At 35.2% G+C, this 10905-nt stretch overlaps 1 long non-coding RNA gene across 1 annotated transcript; it reads right to left on the reverse strand.

The window, feature by feature from the left end:
- Positions 1 to 8105: 8105 nt before the first annotated feature.
- LOC135073592 (uncharacterized) lies at positions 8106 to 9468 on the reverse strand. The gene is made up of 3 exons (XR_010257651.1): positions 9332 to 9468; positions 8538 to 8603; positions 8106 to 8206 (listed from the first exon to the last, which is right to left on the reverse strand). It is a non-coding gene; the product is annotated as an uncharacterized LOC135073592 (long non-coding RNA).
- Positions 9469 to 10905: the final 1437 nt, after the last annotated feature.

The raw sequence follows: 10905 nt of genomic DNA on the forward strand, positions 1-10905 counted from the left end.
TAGAGAACAATACGAAGTAATAAAAACCACTGGTTATAGGGGCATTTTTTGGAGAAATTTATCAAATAACCAAAAAAACACGAATTTTTACGCAGATTTTTTTCAAAAAGTATATTTTTTTATTATTTTTTGGCCTTTTTTGTGTATTTTATGTATTTTTTTAGTATCGCCTGTTATTTAGCATTATTACTGTTTTTATTTTATTAGGATATACCGCTTAGTTTAAAAGTTATTACGTTTTCTTTACAATAAGTAATTGGAAGAAAAAAAAATCTATAAAAAATTAAAAAAAAATCTATAAAAAATTTTGACCTTTTTTTTGTCGATAAAAACAGGTCTAGTTTTATCTATTTTCATATGTACACTTTAACGTGACTCACACTGTATTACTTAAACTGTGCGTGTATCTACAATATAAATGCATAAATATTTATTACGAATCTACTATAGGTAGATGCAAAGTGAATATGTAGGGCTATTTCTTCATCAATTATCTCAAATTAGGGACTTGATATTCAAGATCCGTTTATAGAATTATGGTTTATCGTAAACGTAATAATATGTAACATATTATTTGTATACATCTGTTACAAAAATAGGTACAGTGCTCTAGTCTGAAATAATATACACCAAATACCTTTAAATTTAACTGTTATTAGTACTTATATGTTTAAAAATATAACGCTAAACTATATTTTCAGATGCCTGTTATTTGAAATACGATTGAATTTATGTAGGTACTGTAGAAATAATTTATTAAATAACGGAGTAAAATGCATCTTAAGTGTTATTCATAATGTAATTGTACCATATTTTAATTCTTATTTGTTTTCCCGAATTAAACCAGTTTTATAAGTACGCCTGTACACTGTTACGCGCTAGTAAATAATATATTGTTTCTTTGTTTTAATGGAAGTAGCTTGCCATATAAATTGTAACAAAATAAACGTGATATGATATTACAAACTAAATTGTTTCTTATTTACCTACTCGTTAATGACACGCACGCATGCAGGCCAGAAATAAAACAAAATTTATAAAAATAAAAAAGTATTTATTATACTAAAACACTCCTCTCATGAAGGCGACCACCATACTTTCGATAGCGTCCGCACCCTGTATTACAAAAAATATCATTTTCATTACACAAAAGATTATCAAATAGCCTACAAACATAACATTTTTAGTCATACATAACAGATGTAACCAAAATAGGTTTTAGCTATAAGGCCTCTGAAAAACATCGAGACAACAGTGCGAGAAATAACTTTTGGAAGAGCCCTTACGTTTGAATTTTTAGCGGTGTACCTACAGTGTTGTACCTATATTGAGTGAACAATCACACTGCTTTTATATCCGAGTAGTACCTACTGTACGTCAGAAGTTTTACGATTTAATACAAAAAACTCAGATATACTTACATCCTTGAATGCTTCTACTATGCCCATCGGAATGTCAATAATCATCTTAACCAAGCTGGATACTGCCTGTAAAAAGAAAATGCAAATGTAATTAAAATGAATGTCTTAAGCGGGCGCTAGGCTAAAACAGGGGTTTTCAAGTCAGAAGATCGCTCTAGTTATGAGCACAAAATTTGGGCACCCTGAAATTCAAAATAAATCCGTATGGAAATGTTTCTCGGATTTGTAATTATCCAATCACGACCTTCCATTAAAATTGAAATATTCATTTCTTTATGTGCTATTATTTAATCTAAATAAAATCTGCTCCATTCGATTCTATACGTTGGACTCCACTGAACATAGGAAATAACATATTGACACCACTGTTACCACCAAATAATCAGATGTTACTATACATAGTAAGTCTATTATTTACATGCCGTGTGGGCAGGCCTCGCACTAGGTGGACCGACGATCTGGTGAAGGTCGCGGGAGGTGCCTGGATAGACTGGTCTTAGTGAAAATCCTTGAGGGAGGCCTTTGTCCAGCAGTGGACGTCATTCGGCTGAACCGAACGAACATACCCCGGTATGCTTCATCTCCTTGACTCCCGCCCCTGTAGCAGCAGTGGTTCCCGCCGGCGCCGTGGCATTATCTGCACACGTCACTATCTCCACAACCAATAATAACACCAACAGCTTCCAAATGACATAGCCCATAGCTACAGCACTGCTGACGTGGTTCCACACAAGATTTTATACAGCCAACACGTGCATGTTACAATTAGCTCGACTAAGCAGCAACTGAACCACTTCAAGAGATAATTAAGCATTTATAATGAGATGATAATTTGGTGTTAAAGATTTAAAGATGTTGCAGAAGTGTGACGGTCGAGGAGGCATTGAAATGTCAAACATTGTGGCTTGTGCCTGATTGTAACAAAGCAAGGAACACCTTGAACTGATGGGGTAATTCAGGGCCGTGCGTGACAGTATTCAAAATAATTATTTGTCAATTTTCTAACATTAAAGAAGAAATATAAAAATAATTATTACATTATCTTATGCCCGCGGCTTCGTCTGCGTCAAATTCAGTTTGTGATCGTTAAATAAGTTATTTTAGCATAAAAAATATACTGTAAAGTTTCATCAAAATCCGTTCAGTAGTTTTTTTGTGTTACATTTATAATATTAGTTGACTTAACAAATGCTTTTCAACTGTAAGCGATTCATGAAAAATATAATTTATAATTTAGGCTTTTTCAGATAAATCAATTTTTTTCGATCCTGAAAAGAAAACTATTGCTTGATTTTATAAAAGAGACGGTGTTTTGACTTTTGACGTAATAGTGTTGGACCATAGCGTTGGACGAGTTATTAATTCTGTTTTTGGTCTTTACTACTCGTATTATTGTGGCGAATAAAACCCCGTGATATCCTTGTGTACTAGTGATTACCGTATTTGCGGATTTTGCATATAAGTAGTTCGGAAGGTCTAACAAAAAATAACTCTATGAATACAACACGTAGCGAGTGCTAAGTGACGAGCTGCAGACTTGGAGTTTGAAAGCAGAATTTGGGTCATCTGCTGCATTGTTATACTGCTACAAAGTCTCAATAGGTAAGTTTTTTTATTCCTATAAAATATTATTATTCTTGATAAAATCGTATTCGTTGGTGTACTGCTACTTAGGTATTATTGTAAATTATAGCTCTGTATGTTTGGTTCACTGCAGGAGTTAGGTGGAGTATGAACGTGGTTTCACGTATTTGTCTTCTTAAGGTATGAACTTTTGACTGTACTGCCAGTGATGATGAGGAAAATTAAGAGATGATATACTTCAATCAATACCGTCTTACCGATTGTAGAGACTGTTTTTTGGACGCGGAGGAAATGCTTTGCGTACCACTGCCGGGAACAGGGTGGTGTATGGTATGAGACTCTTGGCGCCCTGAAAATGACGCTGCTCCATTCTGGAAAGGACGGGGTATACCGACGAAAACCACCTTCGTTCCGTCATCGCACGAATGGTGGGTGATGTCGTGAGTATCCGACCGTAACCTTAGACTTACGCGACAATCTGGAGACTTCATCATTATCATTTCAGCCATAGGACGTCCACTACTGAACATAGGCCTCACCCAATGATTTCCACAATGGCCGGTTGGCGGCGATCGCGATCTGCATCCAGCGCCCGCTACCTTTATGAGACTTACTCGTTAGGCATTAGTTTGATGGCACGTTATATGTAATGCTATTCAAAACTAAATTCTGACTCATGCAGAGTTTTATACTTGACATTGGCTATAGGCTGAAAAATCAATCAAAATTTTTCCCACAAAAAAAAAACATCACAAGGGCAAACAAACAATATATAATCAAAGTTAAGAGAACAACAATAATACCTACTCGTAGTTTTGTATCATAATATTTTTTAGTTTACAACGTCCATGTTGACAACAGATAAAACTTTTCCAGTGTTTGCGATACGTGCCAGTCGCTTGCGGTTTACGTATTTCGGATGTTACACGCAGCATAATGTCGGCGACAGGGCCGAACGTGGCCCAGCTTGGCCGAACGTGGCCGAACAGGGGTCGAACCTCAAAGGCAGATTTATCAAACTTACTATTATTATCAAATGTTTGGACATCCTTACACAAATATGTAAATAAGGGCAAGGGTTATTACGAGTTGAGTGCTTAATATAAATATTATTTGGACATTTTGTAACATTATGATTTTATGTGGTATGCAGCTATGTAGTTCATTTATACCGATGGAATCTGCTTGACATTTTTGCTATTTGATATAGTTTTCGCTCATCCATGTCCAGTTAAAATTGATGTGCTTGATAAGTATCTAGGTACTTGCTGTTTATACATTTTATTTAACTCATTAAAATGATGTTTATTAAAAAAAATTATAAAAAAAAAAAACTGACTCCAAAAAACCTACACTAAAAAGTAGAAAAATAATTACTAATTACCTACTTATTTATTAGGACGAATTATTAATATTTATGTAGGTATACCATGATTGATACTTCTGGAGTCGGTGCCAAGATTATGAAACATGTAAAGTTTGCCTGCACCGACTCCAAAAGTATCAATCATGGTATACCTACATAAATACCTATTAATAATTCGTCCTAATAAATAAGTAGGTAATTAGTAATTATTTTTCTACTTTTTAGTGTAGGTTTTTTGGAGTCGGTTTTATTTTTTTTATAAAATTTTCTTATTTCTTGCTTTTTAGTTAACTAATTATTACCTTGATGTTACCACTGAAGGTAGGCAGTACATTGAGACCAAAAAAAATTGGTTCATAATCGGCGGAGATATTGCGTATAAAAAAGTTCATCCCCAATTTTCCACCCTTGGGGGTGAAATATTTTCTTCAAATTCGCATGAAACCACCCTTTTGATAATACCTTTTCAACAAAAAATAATCGTTCAAATTGGTTTATAATCGGCGGAGATATTGCGTATAAAAAAGTTCATCCCCAATTTTCCACCCTTGGGGGTTGTTTTTTTATTATTAAAGAAGAACGGTCACGCCCCATACAAAAAAAACCCAGACCCGACAGAAACGAGACATACCTCAGTTTTTTTGTCACGTCTTAATTAGTTAAATTGTATACTTTTTATATTCGAAATCTATGTATAACACCAAAATATTACCCTTTGTTTTTGTTCAGGCGTTATACAAAATCTAATACAAAATGCCTATTTATCACCAAAATTGGTAAATGTATGTACCTAAATGTCTATTACAGCTGCTATGGAATGTATCTAGGTGACCTGGAGATACAGCCGGATTATACAGGGTGGTTATACATATGGAACGATAAGTGATTTCACTCGATTATTTCTAAACTATACAAGATATCGAAAAACTAGTTACTGATTCTGAAAGTGCTTCACGAGCTCTTTCAAATGGTACCAATAATAGGTTACAGATTATGGAAACTGGTAACATTGAATTTTTGGATTTTGTAACTTCTCGTTTCCACCCAGTATAATCCGGCTGTATCTCCAGGTCACCTTGATACATTCCATAGCAGCTATTTAGGTACATACATTTACCAATTTTGGTGATAAACAGGCATTTAGTATTAGTTTTTGTATGACGCCTGAACAAAAACAAAGGGTAATAATTTGGTGTTATACATAGATTTCGAATATAAAAAATATATAATTTAACTAATTAAGACATGACAAAAAAACTGAGGTATGTCTCGTTTCTGTCGGGCCTGGGTCACAGATGACCGTTCTTCTTTAAATGGGACCACCCTTGAGGTATTACCTATACGCCGAAAAAAGATTTGTTCAAATCGGTTCATAATTGGCGGAGTTATCGCGTAACAAACATAGAAAAAAAAAAAAAAAAACATACGGGTCGAATTGAGAACCTCCTCCTTTTTTGAAGTCGGTTGAAAATCAGAAACCATCAGGCTACCTAAAACCTCTGTGTGAGAGACAACACTACTTAGCTGCTTTTCTTCGAGGCATGAATCAAAGATTTTCCTCTTTAGCAAAAGAAAAAGCCAAGCAAGCAAATAAAATTAAAAAAAAATCTGTCTACTTTCTAAATCTCTTTACGTATGAAACAAAAAGTTTTAAAGCAGGTTTTAAACAATTTATTAAACACTAGCGGCCGCCCGCGACTTCGTACGCGTGGATCCCGTTTTACCCCCTTCATCTATCTTACGCGGTTTAGATTTTTTCATACAAATGTTTTTTCCCGCTAACTCCCGTTCCCGTTGGAATTTCGCAATATCCTGTTGTAAGTTAACTAAGCTTTAAGTTTACTAAGGTACCTGCATGCCAAATTTTAAGCGTCTAACTTACGCGGTTTAGATTTTTTCATACAATTGTTTTTTCCCGCTAACTCCCGTTCCCGTGAGAATTTTGCAATATCCTGTTGTAACTAAGCTTTAAGTTTACTAAGGTACCTGCATGCCAAATTTCAAGCGTCTATCTTACGTGGCTTAGATTTTTTCATACAAATGTTTTTTCTCGCTAATTCCCGTTCCCGTAAGAATTTTGCAATATCCTGTTATAACTAAGCTTTAAGTTTACTAAGGTACCTGCTTGCCAAATTTCAAGCGTCTAACTTAAGCGGTTTAGATTTTTCATACAAAAGGATTTTCCCGCTAATGCCCGTTCCCGTGGGAATTCCTAAGTATCCCATAACCTGCCCAGGAGTATGAAGAATAATTGTACCAAGTTTCGTTAAAATCCGTCGAGTAGTTTTTGTTTCTATAAGGAACATACAGACAGACAGACAGACAGACAGACAGACAGACAGACAGACAGACAGACAGACATAAATTTTACTGATTGCATTTTTGGCATCAGTATCGATCACTAATCACCCCCTGATAGTTATTTTGAAAATATATTTCATGTACAGAATTGACCTCTCTACAGATTTATTATAAGTATAGATAATAGACGATGGAATATTCTCGGCAGAGTGAACTACCTAAGTTGTATTTACTTCTAATTAAGTAATTTGGCAAATTGCCCGAAGACCATTACTGAAGTTTGATTAAGTTCATCTTTAATAACAATACCTAATTAAGTCAATAGACAATTGAATTAAGCTCCTTCGTTTCAGACAAATGACAATATACTGTGCAAATGATGTCCATTGCTGGAGAAAGGCCTCCCCCAAAGATTTCCACGACGACCGGTTCTGCGCTTGCATCTAGGACTTCCCGTGACCATCACCAGATCGTCAGTCTACATAGTGGCCTGCTCACACAAAGTCATCCGGCCCGTGATCACTACTGGAGAACTATTGTGCTCCAGCGGCCATAACCTCTACGAGCTATGTGCCCCGCCCACTACCACTTCAGTTTGGCAATTCTGAGGGCTATGCCAATTACTTTGGTGGTTTTCCTTCGGATCTCCTCATTTCAAATTGAATAAAGTATTTTGATATAATAAAATAACACGAAACAGTTGAATACTTTCTATAGTTTCGAATGCTTCGAACCTGCTTTTATATGTTAATGCAATTTTTGGTTTAATCATTCTTTATTAACCATTATGGAGTACACTTCGGTTATTACTGAAATGAATTAATTGTGCTCGTACATTCAACAAAATAAATTTAAAGACCCCTGAAATGATTTCAAGCTTTATCATAAAAGACTAGAGTTCAAAATTGAGTGAGGAATCTGTCGACGGTACATTTTCAATACCTGATATTTTGAGGTTACTACAATTTTGTTTTTTGTATTAATCCCACTGACCAGCGATTTATTCTGAGTCCATACAAATTATTGATAAAAAGGTTTGTTGGAAGTCTCTTTGAATAAATTAAATTGTTTTTACCCGTACACTTTTTATACAATATAAATAAATAGGTATAATATTATGGTCTTACACAAAATATAGGTATTTTATTAATTTTTTTATTTTATTTTTATTTTATAGAAACCAATAGCGATACATTGAAAATGTTAGTTATAAGATTTAGACTGATAGTATAGCCAATGAAATGTTTCCCTTTTTATAACATTGTTGTTGGGAAAAAATATGAATGAAGGATGTTAAAAAAAATAATTAAAAATAACAAAAACTCACAAAGAAGCAATTCATTGCGTCAATAATAGTAAGTATAATTAGTTAAAAAACACTTGAGATTTTATATGTATTTAAAATTTCGTCAGATGAAATAATACAACATTAATAAATTAAAACGTATCTTTAATTAAAGCCTAAAATAATACTATATCGCCGTAATATCTACCACCAAGGATTCGTGAAGAAACTTTTCACTGCTTCTGCGCCCTGAAAATAAGAAGTATTATTTTAAATAAGTATGTAAGTATTATTTAATTATTAGATTCTAGCCTAGGCACAGACCGCTGACTTTTAGTTGGGCCCTATTTTAATTTGTATGAAGAATCGGCCGATAGCAAATCGGTATGTGCGCACTTTCATACATCTCCATACTGATTAACAGCCCGACCCACCTATGGCCAACTAAAATTCGGTGGTCAGCGCCTAGTCTAAAGTATATGATTAGGTATTCAATATAATATACATCTTATGATAAATTATATATAGTACTTGGTATTTGGTGTGAACTAAATGTTTTTTCATAATTACTAATACTCACAGCTTCACATGCTGTTGCCAGTCCCACAGGTATTGCCGCAACAAAATTTTCGATTGTTTTTAATATCTGGGAAAAGCAAAAAAAAAAATTAATACAGGTATATAAATAACAAAATATAATCCGGTTCTAGATAAGTACCTAAATATAACAGGCTGCCAATTTGCACATCCCTGAGTATGTAAACCTCTTAGGCTGAGTTGCACTACCTAATTTTAACCGTGACTATAACGTTAAAAGGTGTATTGAGTTTGACAGATTTTTGACAGCCAGATGGTGCAACCCAGCCTTATACTTAATTTGCCAACAATTTATCGTATTCTTTTCATATCTACCATGCCCCTATTATTGGGTAAGTATTTTTCCTACACTTATAATAATGTGTTTTTGTCGTTTGGTTAGATCCTTGGAAGCTAGAATTAAATCTGACTGCCTGAAAATGAATATTTTGGCTATCGGTCCTATAAAACCAGTTTAAGCGACTACTTATGGCGGGTCATAAAATCTGATTACGGCACCCCATAGTCACTATTTAAAATGTAACTTTATTATTGTTGAATTTCCCGGCTTTTCTCTTCTATGTATAATATGAATGTTTTATACCTTTATACTTTCCTCTTGAGTCACTCTATCTATGTAATAATACTGCATCAAAATCCGTTGCGTAGTTCTAAAGATTTAAGACACCGGAAAGCGACTTTATTTTAAACTATGTAGTGAAGAAGTTACCCTAAACATTAGTATTTGTTTAGCACTGGAAGTCTTGCAGTCATAATTGTAATTCAGTAAGTACTTACACCGGGAGTTTTAGTTGGAGCGGGCGTGGTGGTCGCCGCAGTGGTGGCCGGTGCAACCGTGGTGGCATTGCCTGCACTGCTCACCACAGCAACCACCATCAAAAACACCAACAATAATCTCAAGTCAACGCGCGCCATTATCCGCAAACAACTGTTTTTTCCGCTCCACCGCTTATTCTTATATACCAAATCGCTTGATATCCATATCCAACTTTGTACGGATTGTTTTGACCGGATAAAGATTTTAAGATGTATTGTCATGCTTTTTCCAGTTCACGTTATGCTAATTTACTGAACACCGAAGGCTGTGCTGAGCTTGTGATGAATATTCAATGTCCAGTCAATAACTAAAGGACATTTACAGCTGAAAAGGTGTTCGTCATAACGTTTTGCGTTTTATTCAAGAAAAATATTTTGTTTTGGCGGGTTTGACGTGGTTCCCAGTGCATAATAGGTAATTTATTTTCCGTTGACTAATTGTAGCGCTAGTCTTCGTAGCACTGTCCCCTTATTAGGTCATATCATCAGCATCACCACACATCATCATCATTTAAGTCAGAGGCAGTCCACTGCTAAACCACCCTTTTTCCCAAGGAACGTGTCACAAAGCCGATTCCGCTATTTCTATCCAGCGGCTGCCAGCAATCTTTTTGAGGTCGGCAGCCCATGAATAAGGATACATGTATCTTGCGCTGCATTACAGGCTAACACACAGAAACTAATTTTCTTGTAGAGCTTGTAACCGACCATCTGACAGGGACTTACTATGGAGTCCCACATGAAGGCTGTTTCACCTACGGATTAATATGAATGTTCCGTAAAATACAGAATTTAAAAGGGATTAAAAATAACCTCTGATTACTCATTTGGTTTATTCCCTTGGTCCGACATTTGACGTCCTGTACACATACGAGTATTTACTATGACAAAACAAGCACGTAACGCGCCGCCAAATTAATGCCTATAAAAGCCGACAGCGTTATCCTGTGAAAGAACTGTTAAACATTTGCGCCGTTGGAAATTAAGGTTAATTGGTACGAGAACGGAATTATGGCCGCGGAATATTGTATAAATAAAATGAAAGTTGCATGCATACAGAATGCACAGCCGCCAACACAATAGGACATTGCAGGCTCGTCGCCAGGTGAAATTGTGGAGCTCCTATCGCCAACGCGCACTGTACCTACATTCCGGTGCTAGGGTTGAATCTCTGTTTCGATCTGAATATTTAAATAAAGTACCTAAGCAATAGGAGTTTCTTGTACATTATGTTCTTATGCCTCTATAAGGACATTCTTGTACGATCGTCTTTAGACTACGAGTGACTAGGCATTTTCTGGTCAACTCTTTTCATCATATTATTATATCACAAACTGTTTTGGCCCACCCATAGCGGGGATGAAAATTATTGCCGAAGCTCAATCTCATTAAAATATTAGTAAAGCCTCAATATTTTTTCACGGTATGAATAATATAGCAATCACCAATAGCCCTACTCGTATATGCGTAAGTTACAATCAGTCTTTTAGCTTCCAAAATATATACAATTATTATCTATTGGATGTAATACATAA

The sequence above is a fragment of the Ostrinia nubilalis genome, chromosome 7 (genome assembly GCF_963855985.1).
Source record: "Ostrinia nubilalis chromosome 7, ilOstNubi1.1, whole genome shotgun sequence".
NCBI lineage: Eukaryota > Metazoa > Arthropoda > Insecta > Lepidoptera > Crambidae > Ostrinia > Ostrinia nubilalis.